Source organism: Gorilla gorilla, chromosome 6, assembly GCF_029281585.2.
Source record: "Gorilla gorilla gorilla isolate KB3781 chromosome 6, NHGRI_mGorGor1-v2.1_pri, whole genome shotgun sequence".
Classification (NCBI taxonomy): domain Eukaryota; kingdom Metazoa; phylum Chordata; class Mammalia; order Primates; family Hominidae; genus Gorilla; species Gorilla gorilla.
Genome location: NC_073230.2, coordinates 17,825,387 through 17,848,276, shown reverse-complemented (window position 1 = coordinate 17,848,276; position 22,890 = coordinate 17,825,387). Strand labels below are relative to the sequence as shown.

General features: G+C 35.4%; 1 long non-coding RNA gene across 1 annotated transcript in view; it reads left to right on the top strand.

Annotated features, from left to right (window-relative positions):
- LOC129523768 (uncharacterized) overlaps nucleotides 1–13,283 on the top strand; it is a 230,615-nt gene extending 217,332 nt beyond the window's left edge. The window contains exons 4-6 of the long non-coding RNA XR_010134599.1: nucleotides 8,040–8,162; nucleotides 12,298–12,378; nucleotides 13,161–13,283. This is a non-coding gene — a long non-coding RNA (uncharacterized lncRNA). The remainder of the gene's footprint in view (nucleotides 1–8,039; nucleotides 8,163–12,297; nucleotides 12,379–13,160) is intronic.
- The last annotated feature ends 9,607 nt before the right edge of the window (nucleotides 13,284–22,890 follow it).

Here is a 22,890-nt window from a genome sequence, read left to right as displayed (position 1 = left end):
GGACAATGTCTTTTATTGCTGATGGAACTACCTTATTTCATTTTTATCCTGAGGTACTATCACCTTGCCTGCCACATTGGAGGTAATCAATAAATATTTGATACAGAAATGAATGAACAAAAAAGCAAAAATAAAAACATAACCCTAAGGGTGAAGCATTTACAAACATCAGTATGAAAGAGTGATTGCTTCTTGTGTTGGGTAATTTTATAAACATTTCTGTAGAAATAAATGATTTCCTAGCATCAGTAGTGAATTGTAATAGATTGTTTTATGGAGGCTAAATCTAAAGTATTGTGTATTTCAAAAGGCATTTGCAGATTTTAATTGGAACTCATGCTAGTAGTGTTAAGTGATTAGAATCGTATTCTGAAAACTTGAAGCTAATCTTATCTTAAAGATCACACTTTATAGTTAAAGATTTCTACTTATGAAATTCCAGTTTCCCATAGATATTATAGTCTCAATCATGATAAATTGACAAAAATATTAGCACTATTTTGCATGTGAGGAATGTAGGAAAATATCATTCATTTCCAAAATCACTCCAAATCAACGTCATTAGAGAGTGCCATTGGCTCTACCTCGAAAATGTATTTTGGATCCGATTACTCCTTACCATCTGCATCTCTGCAACTTCATTCTTTAGTCATCATTAGTTCTATTGTCTAACTAATCTCTGTAATCCTCTTCTTCCTTCTCATTCTCCCCTTAGCAGCTACAATGATCTTTTAAAGCATAAGTTAGATCATAATCATTCCCTGGTTGAAACACTTCCATGGCTTCATTGCAATTAGAACACAAGTCAATCTCTCCCACACCTCCGCTCTCCTCTACATGATCTGACTTTCATGTTCTGTGATCGCATCTTCTATACACTTGCCCTTCTCTAGTGCCATACCTGCACTGACTCTCTGCGTCCTCAGCCTCTTCCTATCCAAGAGTGTTTGCATTTACTATATTCTGTGCTTGGGGGCTGCTTCCTCACATTTTCAAATGCCTGCTTCTCAACATTTTAATCTTAGTGTCCTTCATTTCATTCTCCAATCATATTTTCCCATTTTATTTTCTTTATGACTTTTTTTTTTAATTACCAGAGGTTAAGTGACTAACACACTGTATTTGTTTTCTTCCTTGACTATTGTTTGTTAGAATGTGAGCTTATTTAATGACTTGGACATTCTTGGACTTTTTTATTTTTATTTTTTGTCTCTGCTGCAGTTCTAGGCCTGAAACTGACTAGAGAGTCTTCTTTGAAAGAAATATCTACATTTAAGACATTGACCTTTTGAGATTAATGTTCTAAAGTCAGTCTTCTATACCTTGCGGTTGAGCGAGTCATCAATAGAAAAAGACATAATTGTTTAAAGGCCCCAGCTCCTGTCCATGTTTGTTTATCATTTTTTCTCAAATTTGTTAATCTTTCACTTTAATTTTTTATGTCAGGTAACTACACATATTGAGGAAATGTCTAGAGAACTGAGACAAAACAAGATCAAAGAATCATATAAATTGTTGGAGGTTTTAAGGCTAAGAAGTAGATTCCTTTTGGAAACTGTCCTAGGGAAGCTATATTGTAAGAGTTCCATTATTTTCTCTCTCTTCATGCTGCAGCTGGTAGCAGAAGTGAAGACCCATTATCTCTATGAGCATATCTTAGCCTTGGTTCTAACATGGGACATGTTAACATGTTCTAAACACAGTTAAGGACAGGAAAGAGTTTAAAAAAAATTACACAAAACAACATATGGTAATTATGTGCTTTTGAGCAAAATAAAAATAACTGAAAGATTGTAGATATTGATTTTATAATTAGCATTTTAATAAGAAACTAAAATAAATAGAAGATAAATAAATACTCAAATGTATATGTTCCTGTCAAAGTTTCAAATCTTCATGTTAGAAGAACCCAGGAAAAATTGATACGCAGCGATTAGTATCAAGATATTCAGTGTTAAAATTGGTGGGCTTCAATAATAAAGAAAAATACTGTGGACATTCATACCGTAAATATAAATCACTCACATGGAAGACAAAACTTGGACTGAACTCAGATTCTCTCATAGCAACATTTGATGTCAGAAGACAGATGTCATACGTGTGACAAGGTCAGGTAGCTTCTAAAGATCTAGTTGTCAGGAACAAGTTTAGACAGTCCCCATAAAGTTAGTGACTATTAGTTGCTATATCTTGCATCTCCCTTTTCTAACAAGGAAGCATTATGTTTGATGACATATACTACATTTGGACCTCCTACTCTGACCATAAGGCCTTGGGTGGTCCCAAAGAAAGAAATATCTTTACAACTGATTCAGGCTGGAAAGTGAGAGTAGGAGCACTGAACACTCATAACTCAGCAGATCCCGTGGGGATCTGAGGGCTGATAGAAAATCAGGATGCTTTATGTTTCCCCTGTCAAGCTCTACTAGGAAAGATACAATGGATCATACTACTTCTTAAAAAATGAAGTTATGATTAATAATTGATTAGACTAGTGGAATATTATAGTTTAAAAGAAACTTAAGTATGTGTGCATCTAGTCTCCCTTTGTGTAATCCTCTTGATATGTAACAAAGAGAAAACAGTGCCTAAAATGTTAAGAGACTTGAGCAAGTTTCCAGCTTATGAGTGGTTAAATCATTAAGAGCTAGGTTTCTCATGAATTTTCACCCTTTTCACCACTCTACCTCTCTGGATGGTGCTAATTTTTGATTCTCTTTCCATTTCTATCTGCATCCCTTAACCATAACAAGGTAAGTCACAGGTTTCCAGTTTTTTCACATTTCTTCCAATTGTCACTTATTTTATTGAGAAAGGGAAACTGCTTTCATGAGAATCATCAGCAATTGAAATGAAAAGGCATTTGGATAAGTACCTTTTTTAAACAAGAGAAGTGCCTTTTTGGTATTTGTTACCTTAAGAAAGACCCTAGTACCTAACAGAGTACCTACCTAGAATGCAAAGCATTTGCTTAAAAATATGTATTTATAGTGGATTTCATGGTAGTTCTATTTTCAATTTTTTAGAAACCTCCATACTGTTTTCTATAATGGCTGTACTAATTTACATTCCCACCAACAGTATATTAGGGTTCCCTTTTCCACATATCCTCTACATTTGTTATATTTCATCTTTTTGGTAATAACCATTCTAACAGTTGTGAGATAATATGTTGAGCATTTTTTCATATACCTGTTGCCCATTTGTATATTTTTTGAAAAATGTCTATTCAGGTCCCTTGTCCATTTTTTTTCTATAGAGTTATTTGAATTCCTTATATATTTTGAATATTAACCCCTTATCAGATTATAATTTGTAAATATTTTCCCCCATTCTTTAGGTTGTGTTTTCATTCTATTTATTGTTTCCATTGTTTTGCAAAAGCCTTTTAGTTTGATGTAACCACATTTATCTGTTTTTGCTTTTGTTGCCTGTGGTTTTTGAGTTTTATATAAGAAGTTACTGGCCATATCAATGTTGTGGCAATTTCCCCATGTTTCTTTCTAGTTCTTTTATAGCTTCAAGTCTTAAATTCAAGTGTTTAATCCATTTTGAGTTGATTTGCATATATCACGTGAGATACAAGTGTAATTTTATTCTCCTGCATGTGAATATCCAGTTTTTCTGACACCATTTGCTGAAGAGGCTGTCCTTTCTCCATTGTATGTTCTTGGCACCTTTGTCAAAAATCAGTTGGCTATAAGTGCATGGATTTATTTCTGGGCTCAATTTTGTGACATTGCTCTATATATCTGTTTTTATGTCATTATTATGTTGTTTGATTATAGAAATCTGTACATTTTGAGATCAGGTAAGTAGAATGCCTCCTGCCTTGTTTGTTTTGCTCAAGATTTCTTTCAGAGTTTTTTGTGGCTCCATTTGAATTTTAGAGTTATTTTTTCTATTTCTATGAAACATGTCACTGATATTTTCATAGGGCTTGCAATGAATCTGTAGATTGTTTTGGGTAGCAGTTCCATCTCTGGGTATATATCCAAAGGAACTGAAATCAGTGTGTCAGAGACACATCCGCACTCCCATATTTAGTGAAGCATTATTCACAATAGCCAAGATAGGAAAACAACTTAAGTGTCCATCAAGTAATGAATAAATAAAGAAAATTGGTATATATATACAATAGAATACTACTCAGCCTCTAAAAAGAATGAAATCCTATCATTTGTGATGATATGGATGAATTTAGAGGACATTACGCTAAGTGAAATAAGCCAGACACAGTAAGACAAATATTATATGACTCACTTATATGTAGAATCTAAAATGTTAAATTCATATAAGTGGAAAGTAGAATAGTGATTATCAGAGGTTTGGGGGTAGGAGGGAGTATTGGGAGATGTTGGTCAGATGGTACAAAGTTATAGTTAGGTAGGAGGGGTAAGTTCTGGAGATCTATTGTACGAAATGATGATTATATTAGGTGTGTGCAAAAGTAATTGTGGTTTTTGCCATAGTTAATGTTATAGTAAATAATAATATGTTGTATACAGTACTTGAAAATTGCTAACAGAATAGATTTTAAGTATTCTCATCATACACAAAAAAGGTGAGGTGATGAATATGTTCACTAGCTTGATTTCATCATTTCCCAATGTGGTGTGTTTTTTTTTGTGTGTGTGTGCATATATATATATATGTCTATATAAACATGTTATATATTAAAATAATACACACAATTTTTTTGTCAATTTAAAAAATTGAAAGGTACATATAGAATAAATAGCTGTATAACTTTAAAAGCAGTATTGTTATAATGGTTGACATTATTTCAAAGTTTTATGGTAGATATTTTAGTTCTGAGATGGAAACAGATCCAAAGGGACGTTTGACATTTAGCATCTTTCTTTGGGCTCTCCTTACAAATGATGTTATCCTGACATCTTGTCAGCTTTTTAAGTAACCCACTAAAATGTTTATTCTATTATTTGCATACGAAAGATCTTTTCTTCTGGTAACATATAGATCCTGAGTCTTGTTTATAGATACAGTTGGCTTTGGAGTTTCTAATTTGTTTACATCCTTATATCTTTTTCCATAGCTAAGCGGTTAGTTTTGACAATTTCCTTCAGTCAAACAGTATTATCATTGTTGTGCCAGTTAACAAGATCTGATGTGTAGTAACCACTAACGAGTTTCAAATGTCAGTTGTAAAAATATTTTGTGACCCACTATACCACTTAGCTGTCTGATTTTTGAAACTAGCTAACTGCAAGCAAGATTTGACTGCATTTTAATATCAGTAGTTTTTGAAGCAACTTTTTACAAGTTAAACCTTATAAAAACTGTGCAATAAATAAATATTATTTGTGTTCAGAAAGTATGATTATACTCCAAGTGATAAAAATTATATTTATAAATATTGATAAGTTCAATGACAATGGAAATATTCTTAATGTATCTGAAAAATCTCTGCCAGCTGGAGCCATGATCTGATGTATTGTAACCTATGACCAACAGGTGGCAGCAGTTCACAGAAGGTTCTCACTGGAGAGCATGTAAAATTCATAGTAACGGTTTAACTCTCTTATACTTTATTCTTCAACGGGGTTGTTTAAAACACAATGTATTTAAACTGATTGATAGACATCTCTGTTTGCTGCTTTAGAAACAAAATTACTTTATTCAACTGTGTTTAAAATTATATGTATAACGTACATTTATTTATTACACTACACTGAAATATATACAGTAAACCAATAACTGCTTTCCTTTGTGTTGAAGGAAGTTGAGAAGTAATGATGCATTTAGTACATTAACTCGTCTAACTCTTTATCCCTGGGGATGTTTTAAAGGATTGTGACTTTTTACAGATTTCTTTTTTTTTCCCCCCTGAGACGGAGTGTTGCTCTTGTCGCCCAGGCTAGAGTGCAGTGGCACAATCTCGGCTCACTGCAACCTCCGCCTCCCGGGTTCAAGTGATTCTCCTGCCTCAGCCTCCCAAGTATCTGGGATTACAGGCGCCCACCACCATGCGCAGCTAATTTTTTGTATTTTTAGTAGAGACAGAGTTTTGCCATGTTGGGCAGGCTGCTCTTGAACTCCTGTCCCCAGTTGATCCGTCCGCCTTGGCCTCCCAAAGTGCTGGGATTACAGGTGTGAGCCACTGCACCCAGCTGACTTTTTACAGATTTCTATTTGGCTACAATATAGGGCTGGATTTTTGTTGTTATGTCGAAGTAGGGCACAGCAAACTACAGGAGTTGGTAAAATTCAGAATAAGATATACTGACAATACCACATCTGATGGTTCCTTTGTGTTCTCTACTTTATTAAAGATAATCTTTTGTTTTTGTGTACTTTGTTGTGCTCTTGAAAATGTATGACCATATATTAATTGATTAGTTGATTTTGTTCTCATGTATCTTTCATCAAAGAACACATTAATACAATTAATAAAAACAAATCAATATGTTTAATAGCAAAGCTATAAAATAAATCTGGTTCATTTGAAGATGTACTCTAATTCATCATCCAACAGAGTCATGTCTCCAAATTCCATCTGATGTTACACAGCCAATCAGTGTTAAAAATAGTCTTCTGATATCTGCTTCAATCCATGATTTATTGGAAATTTTGGCCCTGTCTAGTGATATTTTTGGTTGTCACAATTGAGGTGGGGGTATTGCTACTGGCATCTAATGGGTAGAGGCCAGGTGTGCTGGTAAACATTTTTGCAATGCACAGGCCAGCACCCCATGAAAAGAATTATCTGACCCAAAATGTCAATAGCGACAAGGCTGAAAAACCCAGGTCCACACTAGATAGTCATCTAGAAAAATCAATTATATGTTTATCTTAAGAATGTGTACACAGGAAGGCTTAGAAATTAGAATCCAGGTGCATAAGCTAAAAGGTGAAATTATAATTATAGCAGCCTTTTTAAGGAAAAAAATTCTAACCATCTTCTGATGCATCAAAAGATCAGAGTGTGAAAAGTGCCCTTTCCTAAAAACTATGAATGTGAAGTGATCTATTTCTGAAGCCCCAAGGGACAAGTTTATATTTTCAACCTTTTACAAAAAAAAATCCCTTCAGAGAACTTTGTTAACCATCCAGCAAAATTGAAAAACTCAGCCTATCAAACCTATGTTCGCTAAACAAATTTTGTGCCGAATATAATCATCAAAGTATTACCCTTTATACAGCTGCCTTTGAACTTTTGATGTTTGCTCCAAAGACTAAATGCAGAGAAACAACCATTCTTTCCCTACCCATCTTGCTTCAAAACTTACAAAAACAAATTTTTCACCTTGTGAATTAAGGGAATATAGGAACATCTCATGTTGTTACTCTTGCACTTTCAGTCTGATTTGTCCTTATACTGTGTGTGTGTGTGTGTGTGTGTGTGTGTGTGTGTGTGTCTTCCATATGGAGATGTTCCAAACACTGGAGTCTTTCCCTGTACTAGAAAGCTCTAGTAAAAAAGAATTTTGTGAGGTTTATGACAACATAGACACTTAAAGAATATTTAGAATATTAACTCTGTCTACTACAAAAAGCTTTTTTGGTCCAATAAATAGAAAATATCACAGCACATATTTGAAGTTTACTGTAAGGCATCTAAAACAATAGCCTTTTAATAAAAGTATTGTATATCAGGGCCTTGAAAATTTGACTTGGCTTAAATGCTCATATTATTGCATCTAAATATAAATATTTGAATATTAAACTACTGCTTTGATTCCTAAGCAGTTTAAATGTGGTATCTAATAAGTACCTTTCTGATTCAATTGAATACTCTTTGTAAAAAGAAAACAAAGAGCAAAACGAGAAGTGAAGAGGTTATACTGATACAATAAACAAGTTTAGTGTAACGATCCAAAGCTCAATATATCTGGGAGCATTGCTCTGTCATCGGCTTCTTAGATTTCCAGCAACTACACAAGCAGAAACTCAAGTTTCGCGTGATATAAAGGCTTGACTTCCTCTGTATTATAATGAAAAGAGATGTGTCTCTGACTTTACAGATCAAGGATTGTGCTTTGGTTAAACTGATAAGCACTTTTCCATTTTCTGTGCAGGGCTTATTTGCTTCATGAGAGCTACGTTATATAAAAAACAAAAATGAGACGGGAAATACAACTTTGGCCAAATGACGTTTTCACATATTTTAGAATACTATAAAAAGAAGGAAAAAAAGAAAGGTAGGTCAGATAATATCTGTGATCCTTTTATATTTAAAAGCATTGCTCCAAAATAAAAGTGTGTGACAAGTTGTTAACAATTATTTCCATGTCTCTGAGGAATGTTTTGGGTAGTATATAAAATAATTCTAAGGAGAAGATACTGGTCCTCAGAGGTTTATTTTTTTCTCTGCATGCACTCTCTATAATTGAAAACAGTTCTTTATTCTAAGTCTTATATAATAAAATTTGAATAAAGAAAAAAACTGCAATCTTTAAATGAGGCCACAATTTTTCTATCAGGTTGAATCAGAGACAGCCTAATTTGTCCAATATCTTTTACCATTATTACCAAAGAGAAAGCATGGCTTAGTGGCTCATTTTAGATTTCTTGTTAAGTTATTTAGTGACTGTAATAAAATAGAGTGTTTTGCTATGTGTGAGGTACTCTTCTGAGAGCTGAGAATGAAGCATTCAATGCAGCAGGCAGTGTCCCTGTCCTCATTTCTAATAATACCATCAAAATGATGGAACCCATCATGTGCTATTCTCTTTTCACTCAGATGGACCCCAGGTAAAATGGCTGAAAACCTGAAGAAAACACTTGTGTTAATTAGAAGTAGTAAAATGAAATTGTTATCATAAGAATCTAGTTGGCCAGGTGCTGTGGCTCATGCCTGTAATCCCAGCACGTTAGGAGGCCGAGGTAAGTGGATGGCTTGACCTCAGGAGTTTGAGACTGGCCTGGCAACATGGCAAAACCCCGTCTCTACTACAAATACAAAAACTAGCCAGGTGTGGTGGTGCACGTCTGTAATCCCAGCTACTCAGGAGGTTGAAGCACAAGAATCACTTGAGCCCAGGAGGGGAGGTTGCAGTGAGCTGAGATCGTGCCACTGCCCTTCAGCCTGGGTGACAGAGCAAGACCCTATATATCAAAACAAACAAACAAAAAAACTACTTTAAATCCTAATAATATTCTAACACCAGCAGTGCAATGTATTATAAATATTTGCTTCCTGGCCATGAACATTTTAAAATCTTTAAGTTTAATATTTAGTATTTGTATTTTAATGTTACTACAGTTCCTTCATGAATGAATATGCTGATGATTTTTAGTAAAGTCATGTTAATTATTATTACAGTTCTCAAAGTACTTCTTTTCTTCCAAATGCAGTTATGAGCACTATTCTGCTTAGTGATTGGGCAAAACTATTTAGAAACACTTTTGTAGAACTCTGACATCTAGAAATCTGAAGATTACAGAAAAACCTGGATAAGTCAAAGTAGTATTTCATAAATGAAATTTCTCAAGTACTTTATAAACTATTTTGTATAGTATTGATTTGTAAATAACCTAGACAAATGAAAACTTAGATACTTGAAGTGAGTCCGTGTTTTGCCATTCAAAGCATTAAGTAACTATTGACTTTAGAATTTAGTTGATACTCAAATAACGCAAACATGACTCAGAATAGGGGCAGGTGGTGAATTAGAAGCATCAGTGAGTTATTTTCAAATCCATTGTCTTAATTTAACTAAAAGCTGCAGTATAGATAGTCATTTCTTGCTTCAACACAATATGAAAAATTACTTTAGGTCACACATTTAGGAAATGGGACTATGGAAATCTGCTTTGCTTTAGGAGCCAGGATAAAGGTGGGAAGGGAAGCAAAGGATAAATGCCATTTGCTAAAAAAAAAAAAAAAAAAAAAAACAAGGAAAAGAAAGAAAATCAGTTTCACAATGTATATACAAACAAAACAAAACAAAACCCAACAACAACAAAAAACCCCAAACCATTAGTAGAATATCTCAGTAATGCAATGCATGTTTTTTTTTCTCACATATATCTTTCATGTTGAATGTTGCTATAATAAAATATACCACTCTATTTGACCAACATCAATTCCCAAATCTGGGTTCCTAGGGTTTACCACCCTTGACGATCTGTTGAATATGACTACCACCATTAGGATGATCTCCTACTAGTGGCTAGTCTTAGTGGATTGATCCCACTACTGGTCACCGCTTGAAAAGACTCCCTTAAAAGCAAAGTAAAATTCTCTAAGTTTTAAGATAGTGAGTTTGATCTTATCAGAAGTAGGCAAAGGGAAAGGAGAAATTCAGGACACAGGACTACAAGTTTATCTGCCTGTCCCTATGTTAACAACCTCTTGCCTTTCCATCGTCTGAAGCAGGTTTCCCACATGGTTCATTTTTTTTTTCTCATGCAGGGAAGTCTTGAGGGTTTTGGTAAACTTTCATCTGTATGAAATGTCTCGACTCAGGGATGAGATGGTGATAGAGGCAGAGCATCCATATTGTGGTATACTGAGTCCCAATAACTCCCCAGGGAAAGGAGTTACCTCTTCCCATTGATTAGTAAAGTAGGTTTGTGATCAACAAATATTTATAGAATACAAACAAGGGTATTCAATGAACAAAGTGTATGCTTAGTAAATAATAATGTGGCTATTTTGCCATTATTACAAAAGAAGCAGCATGACCTTAAAGTACATATGAAGCCTTCCTAAAAGAGCACAAAAGAAAGATTTGACAAATACATTTGCTTTTCCATTGTCAAGAACCTTTCCCATGCCCTCTGTCATCAGGAGTTATTCACATTTAAAGATGGAAGTAAGCTATTGTTATTCCTAATGAACACACTGAAATCTATGCTGCCTGATTTTAACATTTGATACTAAGACTCCCTCCCCCACATGAAGAAGTTTTTTTTTTTTTCAAAGTTGTCTTTTGGGGTAACAAAGTGGGATTTAGAAAGAGTAATTGCTTGTACTGAAAACAAAAATCTTCAGTGATTACATCTGCTAGAAGAGAATTTTTGTCAATGTATACAGTGATTTTTTTTAAAAGTTAATGTGTTAGAAACCCAACTGAAAAATACTACTAAATTTAATATTTAATATCTCAAAATTTAAAAAACTAAACAAGTAAATTAGAGTAAGACACTATGCCTTCAGATTTTATAAATAATATTCAATTGAAAATAAAATGAAATAGATAGGTATATGATAAAGAAAATATAAATTCTTAAAGAGGTGAAAATACATGAACTTTTAAACTACAGAGAAAACTAAAAGTCTTATTTTTTAAAATAACATAATAAATGGACAAGTCCTCAAAAGTAGATGAGCTGAAATAAGACATTTAAAAATGATGTTCATTTTATGTAGCTTATTTAATATTTGTATATTCAATGTAAAAGGTTATCATAAAGTAAGGACATGATATTGTACTTAGTTTTATCAGGAAGTTGGATGATACACGTTGTTTAATTCCTTTCAACAATGACACAAGTATTAAATTTTACAGGCACTAAAGTGTCCAGCATTGTTCTGACATAAGGAAAGCCAAACTTTCTTACAGTGAATAGGAAGAGGAACAAAAGAGGCGTCAGTGATGTAATAACATACACAGGGTTAAACAGTTATTTTTCAAAGAAATGTAGAACAAAAATATTCCTAAAGGTCACATGCCATCTCTTCAGCCCATTTAAGCCTTCTGAAATGCCACTCTGAGTAAAATAACTACCTCTCCAGAAGAGTCATTCCATTAGAGAGCCAACTAACATCAGTACAGAGATAAATGGGAGAACAGAAAATTGATTTTACACTTGTGCCGTAAGTGTGGTCAAATGTTATAGGCCAGCACATCAAATAGGATTCCAAAGAATTGCTGTGCCTGAAAAATAACAACATAAGAGGATGTGGTTAAATACAGCTTAATAATAGGTTTGATGGTCAGTGTGTAGTAAAATATTTATTTACTCTTTCTATTTGTTATACCATATGACACATTCCAATATCTTTTTTCTTTTTGTTAATAAATTTATTATCTCAATGTTCTTGCAACTGATACCTTTTATCCCAGCTCATTGCTATTACATGTACCCAGAACCATACACGTGTAGCAGCAATGATTTATATTTTGTTTGATTTAAAATGTATGGATTGTGTCCAATAAAGATATTTTAATTAAATGTTATTTTATAGGATGCCAAGTCTGTATGTAAATATTATCCAGATGAAAAATGTTTAAATACTATTTATTGAAACTATTGAAGTTCATTGGATCCACTGGAAAAAAATGAATGCCACCTCTCTATTTTCTATGATTCTTTTGCCTTCTCCAGTGCCACTTAAGTTACTAGAATGTTCAACTGGGACTCGCCATTTCAGATGTTTTAGACCTCACTGTGGTTGAATAGAGTCAGGTAAGATAAACGTGAGACGGCATATTCCTTCCTCACCACACTAAAGAGTCTCAGGAGGTAAGTAGAAAACCAGGCAATGACATTTTAAAAAGCCCTGGTGTGTTCTTGGCAGCTTAACAAGAAAGTCATAGCTAATATATTTTTTTCTCATATATACATTTGGGTCTGTTCAAGACCAATATAGCCTTTCTCAACATATTGCTAGGCAAGTGATCAATTTCAGTATAGACTGAAGAGTGAATGAATTTCCAACAAAATAAAGATGAGGTGAAAAATTTAATTCTTCCTTAAAGACGGTCCTACAGAGCAGCCATTGTAATCTACTCTGTCTCTTCCTGCACTTTCCTTCACACTTTTCCTCCCTGTATATACAGATTTTGTAATCTTCCACCACTCCCCACTACCCCAGTTTATTATCCGTACATTATTCTTGGATATGGGATGCTCTATGGAATTCACCTCTGTGCTCTAGAAAAAAAAATCACTTTGTCCAACTTCAAGTGTAATTTTGAAAGAGATAGAGATAGAGTTGTAGTCCCAGCATTCTCTTGCTAGAAATTCCACTTTAAATGCATTGCTTTCCACGTTGCTTCTTGAAATCAAGATCAAGTGTGAGAATTTAAAACACAGCTTTATCTTCTTAGGAAATAATGATAATGTAAAGAGTTAATACAGAAACAGTACTTTCGAACGTAAATGCTTTTGATAGTGTTGGTAGAATTGTGGAACTTGGTAAATATTTAACATCTTACCATTCTTTAATACTTGGTCTCCTTGGTTAGATTAGGTACCTGAGGAATCAAGGGTTATCAAGTTACATAAAGATGACTGCTTCCCTCCTCGGTCTGGATTGTTTCTGTTGCCATGCCAGTGTTAGCCATCCCCAACCCCTGCCCTTCGCAGCTTTAACCTTCTTGGCACATAGTTTTGAAATTAGGACAATGTAATGTTTAATGTCCATTTTCCTTGAGAAATAAAATGCCTTTCCTAATCTAAAAATATCCAGATAGTAAATTGTATTTTTTTCATGTGCCTATCTATTGGAACTCCTATGCTATCTTGAATCTAAAGGAATATGAAAAGAGATAATTCATTTTAATTTTATTTTCTTGCAATCATGGCTTAGACCCTCTTCATTTTGGAACACAGTGAAAATTATTTCCTCTCTCCTCCTCCCTCCCTCTCTCCCCCTCCCTTCCTTCCTTCTTTCTTTTTCTTTTCCTTTTTCTAAATCCATGCTTCCATTTTTCTTTTCAGCTTGCTTCATTTCAATATAGTTACATTTGAAAGTCAGTAATAGAATTTCAGGCCAGGCACGATGGCTCACGCCTGTAATCCCAGCACTTTGGGAGGCTGAAGCGGGGGTGGGTCACTTGAAGTCAGGAGTTTGAGACCAGCCTGGCCAACTTGGTGAAACCCTGCGTCTAGTAAAAATACAAAAATTAGTAGGGCATGGTGGCAGTTGCCTGTAATCCTGGCTACTCAGGAGGCTGAGGCAGGAGAATTCCTTGAACCAGGGAGGCAGAATCCAAAGTGAGCCGACATCGCACCCCTGCACTCCAGCCTGGACGATAGAGTGAGACTGATTCTCACAAAAAAAGATTTAAAAAAATTTAAAAAGAATTTCAGAACTGAATCAGCTAGTCTAACCTTAGAGATGTAGAAGTCAAGCTTAGAGTGGAGAGTGACCTGCTCCAGGTCTCACAACTGGCAGGGGAAAGAACTGGCCTTGGAAGAGTGCTTTTCTGAGTCCCAGTGGAGGCCCCTTTCCACTGCAGACCATAGCCTTTTAGAAATCCCAGACCAAGCATTCTCTTTTCTCTTCTCAAGGACAATATGATGTATTGTCACTGGTGTTTTTAACCTCTATACTACATCCGAGGAAACACCAACCACTAGGCATTCATTGCCCTTTCTAAAATATTTTAATTGATGCAGTAGTTTTGTTGTTTTGTGCCAAAGAGGTATGATCATAAGATAGAAAACAGCTGAGCAATGTGTTCTGTTTTTTAAAAGTGTAGAATAAAATAACAAAACTTTTTGTGGTAAAAGCAACAAATCACCATTTCATTATTAACCATCTGTTATTCTCAAGGCATTTCATTCCATTCTGGAGGCAAAAACTTAAGAAATATTATCCACCACCTAGAAACTTACATTCTTCTCTGGTGGAGGGGGGAGGGAGTAAGTTATCACAAAGATACAGTCTTATATTCATATAGCTATTGGTAATTTAAATATATATTTTCTGACTTGCACTTCAAAAAACTCTAGAAATAAACAAATCAGCTATCATTCACTTTAAGAATCAGAAAATTGAGGTGCAGAGAGACACTTGAAAAGTTACCTTCTTCCTTGATCAGCATATGATAAGTATCCTTCCTGATCTTGTTATGTTAAACCTCTACATTTATGGCTGCCACATGTTTCAAATTCTGAGTAAATGGGGGACTATGACCTACATTGAGACTTTCAGGTCTTGGTTATAGAACAAGATTATTTATGCTACCTGGGTGGAAAACTCATTGTCCATAAGCAAGCTGCTGCCTAGAGGCACATCTTGTTTGGCTCATAAAATGTTGATTCTTGAAGCATTTCCTAAAGGAGTCCCTGATTAGCAAAATCTGAAGAGCACTCAAAAATCTCATGCACAATGAGAACATCTGACAACATGAATTGCTTCTTGGTTGACAAAAATTGCTGGAAGTTAAAGTGGCAGCCTCAGTCCCTTTGCTACAGCATCTTCTCACAGGTGACTTCTTTCATTTACAATACCTGCCAGTCTCTGAGGATGTTCAAGTTCACAACCTCTAAAGGAGGTATTTGAAATTTTAACAAGTTATTTCAAATTTTAGTTCACTGGTGGCTACCACCATGGTAAACAGAATACCTTAGCTCCATTTTCTTATTTATCAAATTAAAATAATATTAACTCTGACCATGAAAGAGAAATTGAGCTTATTTATGCCATTTCCCCTTTACTCTTATTTCACTGGGGAAAAAATTTGTAATGCGCATTAGTTTTCGTTCTTTTCTTGGCTGTCATTATAGCTTGAAATCATTTACTCAAACTTTTTCCAAAACTTCAAGTATCTCTTGATAATTGACTATGAGAACTGATCCCTTGACACCCCTTCTCTCCTGCACCCCTATATCCCAACTGCTTCCTGCTGTCTTAGTGCTTTTACAGTGTCAGAATTGATAACAGCTTCTTTTATATATTGTTTATAGGTTCATTCTGGAGATTTGAAAATAATAAACAGTGTTAAATCTATGGAAATATTCATTGCAGAACCAATTACTGTAACTGAATCTTTCAAGGGGGAGATGTAATCTCCTATGTGATTTGTTCTGGCTTTGTGTCCCCAACCAAAGCTTACTTTGAATTGTGATAATCCTCATGTGTCAAGGGCAGACCAAGTGGAGGTAATTGAATCATGGGGGGGTGGTTTCTTCCATGCTGTTCTTGTGAAAATGAGTGAGTCTCAAAAAATATGATGTATGATGATTTTATAAGTGTCTGGTATTTCCCCTGCTTGAACTTATTCTCTCTCCTGCCACTCTGTGAAGAAGTGCCTTCTGCCATAATTATAAGTTTCCTGAGGCCTTCCCAGCCATGTGGAACTGTGAATCTTTTCTTTATAAATTACCTAGTCTTGGGTATTTCTTCATGGCAGTGTGAGAATGGATTAATATAGAAAATTGGTACCAGGAGTGGGGTGCTGATGTAAAGATACCTGAAAATGTGGAAGCAACTTTGGAATTGGGTAACAGATAGAGGTTGGAACAGTTTGGAGGTCTCAGAAGAAGACAGGAAGATGTGAGAAAGTTTGAAACTTCCTAGGGGCTTGTTGGATGGCTTTGACAAAAATACTGTTAGTGATATGGTCAATGAAATCCAGGCTGAGGTGGTCTCAGATGGAAACGAGGAATGTGTTGGAAACTGGAGTATGGTCACTCTTGCTATGCAAAGAAACTGGCAGCATTTTTCCCCTGCTCTAGAGATGTGTGGAATTTTAAACCTAAGAGAGATGATTTAGGGTATCTGGGGGGAAATTCAAGCTGGCTACAGAAATTTGCATAAGTAATGAGGAGCCAAAGGTTAATCACCAAGACAATGGGGAAAATGTCTCTAGGGCATGTCAGAGTCCTTTATGGCAGCCCCTCCCATCACAGGCCTGGAGGCCTATGAGGAAAAAATGGTTTCCTGGGCCAGGCCCATGGGCCCCCTGCGCTATGCAGCCTTGAGACATGGTGCCCTGTGTCCCAGCAGCTGCTTTGGCTCCAGCCATGGCTAAATGGGGCCAAGGTACAGCTCGGGCCATTGCTTCAGAGGGTGCAAGCCCCAAGCCTTGACAGCTTATATTGATGTTGGGCTTATGGGTGCACAGAAGTCAAGAATTTAGGTTTGGGAACCTCCACCTAGATTTCATGAAATGTATGGAAATACCTGGATGTCCAGGCAGAAGTTTGCTGCAGGAGTGGAGACCTCATGGAGAACCTCTACTAAGGCAATGTGGAAGGCTAATGTGGGGTTGGAGCCCCCACACAGAGTCCCCACTGGGGCACTGCCTAGTGGTGCTGTGAGCCACTCTTCTCCAGACCCCAAAATGGTAGGTCCACTGACAGCTTGCACCATGCACCTGGAAAAGTAACAGACACTCAGTGCCAGCCCATGAAAGCAGCCAGGAGTGGGGCAATACCCTGCAAAGCCATGGGGGTGGAGCTGCCCAGAGTCATGGGAGCCCACCTCTTGCATCAGCCTGACCTGAATGTGAGGCATGGAGTCAAAGCAGATCATTTTGGAACTTTAAGATTTAATGAATGCCCTATTGGATTTTGGACTTGCATGGAAACTGTAGCTCCTTTGTTTTGGCCAATTTCTCCCATTTGTAATGGGTGTACTTACCCAATGCATGTACCCCCATTGTATCTAGGAAGTAACTAGCTTGCTTTTGATTTTACAGGCTCATAGGTGGAAGGGACTTGCCTTGTTTCTGAGACTTTGGACTTAGACTTTTTAATTAATGTTGGAATGAGTTAAGACGTTGGGGGACTGTGGGAAGGGCAAGAATGTGTTTTGAAATGCAAGGACATGACATTTGGGAGGGGCTGGGGTGGAATAATATGGTTTGGCTCTGTGTTCCCTACCAAATCTCACCTTAAATTGTAATAATCCCCATGAGTCAAGGGTGGGACCAGGTGAAGGTAATTGAATAATGGGGGTGGTTTCCCCCATGTTGTTCTCATGATAGCGAGTCTCATGATATCTTATGGTTTTATAAGCATCTGACACCTCCCCTGCTTGCACTCATTCTCTCTCCTGCCACCCTGTGAAGAGCTGCCTTCCTCCATGATTGTAAGTATTCTGAGGCCTTCCCAGCCATGTGGAACTGTGAGTTAATTAAACCTCTTTTCTTTATATTTATAAAGAATATAAAGATATATATAAAGAATATAAAGAAATACCCAGTCTTGGGTATTTCTTCATAGCAGCATGAGAATGGACTAATACACTATGTCAGGGAGCCTCTGCCACTCAACACATACTGCTTCACTCTGTACCATCAAATAGACTTTCATTTCTTAAATCCTATTCAGGGCTCAAAGTTAAGTTGTATTTTAGGAGATTGCATATGTGAGCCATGACTTTCTTTTATGAATTTTTGTTACTCCTAGAGCTTCAAATTGCCTTTTAAAAAGTATATGAGAGGATCATACCAACTTTATCACTACTACTTTTTGAATGGAATCTATTTTATTCTTAAAGATGTTCTGCTGTCTGAGTCTTCTCATTGAGGTCAACTGCTTTGTACACTTTTGCTCGGCTATCTTTGCAATACTTTTTTTCATTTAACTTCTGATTCAGTATCTCTGTTTTTTGCTGCAAATGTGTGTGTGCTTTTTTGTTTTCATTGTTCTTTTGTTTTTGCTGGAATAGATCTTCTTTTATTTTTTTCCAAAAACATATTTGAGAAAATAACTGTCATTGAGTCTCTTCATTGCTGAAACTAACTTTATTTTCCATCTATGTAGTCATAGTTTATTGTTAAAATATATTTTCAAAATCACTTTACCTCATAGCTTAGGAAATATTGCTCCATTTGGGTCTTACATTCAGTGTAGCTGATGAGAAGTCTGAGATCAGTCTGTTTCATACTCTTTTTTGGGTCACTTGTTTCTGAACCCTGGACTTTTTTTCATATTCTCAAATTTTTTGAGGCTATGTCTAGGTATGGGTCCTCTGTCATTCCTTCTGCTGCGCACTTGTGAAGACTTTTACATGAAAACTTATGTCTGGGAAATAGCCCTTCATTAAATCTCTCAGAATAAAGATATCTCCTGAAAAAATTATTTTATTATATTTCTTCTCCATTTTTTTCTGTACTCTCTGTCTGAGACACATATTAAACTGATAGGATAATGAGAATTAAACCTCAGCGTGTTCTGAATTTTCTCTTTCTATTCATCTTTACCTTGATTTGTTTTAAATTTCTAGATTTCCTAAAATATGTTCCACTCCTCCAGTTAGTTATTTCATCAATTGTAATTTAAATCCCAGGAATATTTCATTATTTGATTGATCTTTGGAAATTATATCATTTTCTTGTTTATGTATTCAACATTTTTTCTGCTGCTTATTTTCTGTGTAACTTTGGGCAAATTATTTAACTGCTTTATGCCTCAATTTCTGTAGTAAAAATGTAGATAATTGACATACTTACTTTATAGGACTTTAATTGGGACCGAATGACTTAGTAAATATTTAGAAATGTAGCTGGTGATAGTATGTGATAAATAGTAGCTATTACAATACTATCCTTATTAAACAATGAATACTTATGAATATTTTAAGTCCTTTTGATTTTTTAAATTTTAATTGAGTTTGTTCCAGTTTCGTTTTTTAATTCATTTGGTCTTTGAATTTGAGGATTGAGTTTTCTTTTTCACTCAGATTTCTGATCTTATAAGGCTGTAAGTTAATAATGTAAGAATAGATTATAGAGTAATTTTCTGCCCAGTGATGTAGGTCTATTTTACTAACAGACTCTCCCAAAAATAAAGTGACCTATTTGGAAATTGAGGTATATGGGGATGTGTTAATAACCAGCAGGCTTATCTTCAAGATGCATGAGGAAGAGGCAGACTGAAGAAACTCAAATACAAAAAGGTCTTTACTCTGGGATGCCAACATCCGTATATGGTGCTCTGTCTTTCCCCTTATATATTTGTATTTTTATTTTCTTAATGTCAAGAGATAGGATAGTATAGTGGCCAGGGTCATGGGCTTTAAAGCTGCCCTACCTTAATTCTAGCCCCAGCTGTGGGACTTACTAAGCATATGGTTGGTGAACTCTCTGAGTTTTAGTTTCCTCTTCTAGGGATAATATACACTTGGGATCCTCTAAATTTATTTGATAATTTATTTGTGTCTGGATATATTAAGCTCAGAGCATTAGTTATGAAGACAAAACAATGAATAACTAAATAATGCAGTGGCCTAAGGAGAAAGAAACACTTGGTGGAAGGCTTCTTCTACATAGGGATGTGAAGTTGGCACTCTTTCTTTTTAATATCTTACCACAACTATTCTTCTCTCCTTCAGATTTTATACAGCTTTTCTGAACAAATATTCTCCATGCTATTTCTCCTGATCCTACATAACTAAATTGTTAGTTGGTAAGGTTTAGGATATAACCTCTCCCTAAGATATCTGTATTTCTATCTAATAAGCAATTTGAATAATTTACATATTCAACAAACACTGATTTACTACCTTCCAAGAAATCTACTGGTGCAGGGAATTCATAGATTTAGAAAGACCAGTAAGTTATGGTTCCTTCAGTGAAAAAGCCTAAAATTTAGCAGATAAAAGCTGAAATATTTTTTATATTTACAGAAATGGGCTGGGAACATTTTTGGCTCTGAATTACCATCTCTTGGGTGTTGTCAACAGCTGTTACTATAATTTTTGCCATTTTCTCCTGCTAAAGATATGTATAGTCTGAACACATCATAGACCTATTAAAGGCGGAATATCTGCAGCATATTATATATTTAATAGTTTCATCTCTTATAAGCACAAACTCAGAAGATAATTCATTTATTTATTAAGCAAATAAATGATTTATTGATCTCCTATCATGTTGTCAGTTACTAAACACAGAGCAGCCAATAAGATGTAGCCTTTGACCTTAAAAAATGTCTAGCCTAAAGGGAGCATGGCCAGTAAAACACACAAAAAGTATAATACAAGGTTCTAGATGATGAGATGGAAGTAAAACGTTGGATATAATGGCAACACATTGAAGGTTGGGGCTAAAAAAGAGAATTCAAAATAGAGGCTTAGTCAAAAGTTTCAACACATTAAGAAACCAAGTGTCAATATTAGGTCTGGCTAGGGCTTTGAAACTGTGGCTAGCGGTGGAGAGAGAGGAGAGAGATAAATTTGGAGAGGCAAGCTGTGGCAAGATAATGAAAGGCCTTTGTAAATAATTAACTACATTTGCTGTACCTTATTAAACAATTTCAACTTTGTATTTAGGCAAATGGTATACTTTTGAACAGTTACAAAGACCATGGTCAGATGTTTGTACTGTTGAGAATGAATTTTATGGAGGTAGTGGCTAGAGTATATGTGTAAGGGGGCATCAATGATTGATGGACAACACTGGAAGCAGAGAGATCACGTAGGAGGCAGTTGATGCAATACAGGTAGCAGATGATTTTGGCCTGATCCCAATTGTAGCTTATGGAAATAGAAATTTAGGGAAAGAAAATGTTCTTAAGAAGATAAAATTGAAAGAATGTGGCAATATGAGGTGGAGAAGATTGAAGTCAAGAATGAAATTAAGATAATTCCAGTCTGTACAACTGGATAGATGTTGAACATTTGCTAAGTCAGGAAACCCAGGAAGATAAGAAGGTCTGGGAAAAGGTACATGAACTAAAATACCAGGGACATTAGAACTACAAGGATTACATTTACTAGGAAAAAATGTGAAACAATGATTTTCTGACATTTGACAAGAGGAAACACAGCACAGTAATCACTGAGAGAAGGTGGGAAAAATGAGCCTAATAAGTGCTTTAACTTATAGTCTAGGGTTTTTCTAGATGGCAGCACAGAGACAAAAAATACAAATACAGCCTGGTGGTTTCACTTAGTTGAGAAGAACACAATTTGGAGTTCAGAGGGCCAAGCTGACTAGCATGTTCAGGGCAGTACACTGAAGATGAGAGAGCTTCACAGAGAAAGACAGCTCTGGAGATCTCCCAAGGGGTGGCGTCAAACCTTGAGCTGAAGATTGATCAGTGCATACACATGAGACAACTACCAAGGCTGGTGGGGTTTGGGGCACAGGAAAGAGGTAAGCAAAGCAATCCTTGGTTTAAGAGAATTTGTGTTCTAAGCAGCCAAAGTAAACATCTCTTCATACACAGGGGCATCAAGTAAAGTCACCAGTGTAATATCATATGATTATCCAATAAATATAGAAAAAACAGTGAACTAGACTCAATACCATTTATGATACAATCTCTCAGCACCTATTTCTGTTCCTAGGAATACAGATAAACTTCCTCAATCTGATATTGGCATCTTTGAAAAACCTACAGCCTTCATCACTGATACTTAATGAAAGTCTAAATGCTTTCTCCTTAGTATCTGGAACAAGACAAAGATACCCACTCTAACCACTTCTATTCAACATTGTACTAGATTTCCTATCATTTGCACTTAGCCAAGAAAAAGAAATTCAAAACACCCAGATTTGAAAGAATTAAACTGCATCCATAGATACCATGATTATCTATGTAGAAAATCCTAAGAAATCTACAGAAAAGCTTCTAGGGCTAATAAAGGAGTTTAGCAAGTTTGCAAGATACAAGGTAAATATACAAAAATTGATTGTATTTCTATATGCTGTAAGTAACTGGAGATTAAAATTTATAAAATACCATTTCAAAAGCAAAAAAATATGAAATATTTACGAAAAATTTACCAAATTTCTCTATACTAAAAAATAATCATAGAGCAACATTAAGTAAAATCTGAATTGGGAAATATCAAGTGTTCCTAAATTAGAGGATTTAATATTGTTAAGATATAAATTTTCCTAAATTAATCTGTGGATCAACAGCAATCTCAATAAAAATTCCAGAATGTTTTTGTTTTTAATACAGTTTGGCAAGCTAATTCTAAAATTTATATGGCGATGCAAAGGTCTTGAAATAGACAAAACCAATTTGCAAAAGAGGAATAAAATTTAAAGAATCATTTTATCGGACTTCAAGACTTGTATAAAGTTACAGTACTCAAGACAGTGCATTTGCTATAAGTACACATGTATAGATAATGAAATACAACATTTAGAAATAGACCTGCAGCCTGGGCATAGTGGCTCACGCCTGTAATCCTAGCACTTTGGGAGGCCGAGGTGGGCGGATTGCCTGAGCTCAGGAGTTCGAGACCAGCCTGGGTAACATGGTGAACCCTGTCTCTACTAAAAA